The sequence below is a fragment of the Lycium ferocissimum genome, chromosome 8, assembly GCF_029784015.1.
Source record: "Lycium ferocissimum isolate CSIRO_LF1 chromosome 8, AGI_CSIRO_Lferr_CH_V1, whole genome shotgun sequence".
Lineage (NCBI taxonomy): Eukaryota > Viridiplantae > Streptophyta > Magnoliopsida > Solanales > Solanaceae > Lycium > Lycium ferocissimum.
Genome location: NC_081349.1, coordinates 65,500,252 through 65,501,401, shown reverse-complemented (window position 1 = coordinate 65,501,401; position 1,150 = coordinate 65,500,252).

Below are 1,150 nucleotides of genomic sequence, written 5' to 3'. Positions count from 1 at the left end.
CATTTGACTTGATGCTTTCCACAGCAAGACTTTGAAGGTGTGATAGAAGATATCAAGCCAAGGCTCTTGGATTCTAGTTTGTGATAATCTGTTGATGTCTATTTCTGCTGGCAATGAGTCACTAGATTTTTCTTTCGTATGTTTTCTTTTATTTTATTTGGATCAATCTTGTTGGATTGATTTTTTCTTATTTTCTGCTTTTAGATGGATCAATCTCTTCTGGATTGATGTGTACATATTTTCTTTATCAATGAAATTCCACCTTAATGGTGGCCTTTACTGAAAAAAAAATTGGCTTTTCACCACGTGTGTGTTTTACTAGACTTGATGCTAAGTGTAACACTCTGTAAATCCGGGTTAAGTGTGAAAGCGTCTTGGAGAATCTGGACTTCACTGTTTTGTTAAAGAAAAATATAGCCAAAGAATACAACCTGTATTTCTTGGGCGTATTTCACTCGCCTCCCTATGTGGTCCACTGTTTTTGTTAAAGTAAAACACGGCCAAAGAATATGGCCCGTATTTTGAAATACGGTCCGTACTTCTGGGCGTATTTCACCCTATTCTAGCAGTGCGTATACAAAGCGGGGTTCAGTTACTTTTATCACTTATTCACATTCTCATAAACCCTAAGGATGAATATCTTCCCTCCAAGTCTTCAAATATTAAGGTGATAACATCTTTAACATTATTAGTCAATCCTAGCATTAAACCCATAATTCCTGAATGAAAAACATAGGGTTGCAAGGTAATCTTTCTCAAAGTGTCAAGCTAGGGTTTTGGGTGTTCTTCGTTGTAAAAGTGAATTGTTGAATTATGTAAGGCTTAATTAAGGTATGTCTCATTTGAAAACCTTTTTTTTGGATGTGTGTCTCCCTTTCAAAAGTTCTTCATTGAATAAAAAGGTGAACTTTTCATACTTTAAAACCCTATTTCATGCTTTGATTGTGGTTGGTGTGCATGAGGGGACAGGCCCACATTAAACCTTGATTGTATTATACACTATACATGTATAAGTAATTCTAATCTTTTTCCTCTATATGAGATGATCAAAAATAATGGCTAAGGGATTGGTAATGGTGTTTTATGATGAACTAAATGCTAATTGATGATGTGACTACCTTGAGATGAATTGTGATTCAGCTTATATGCT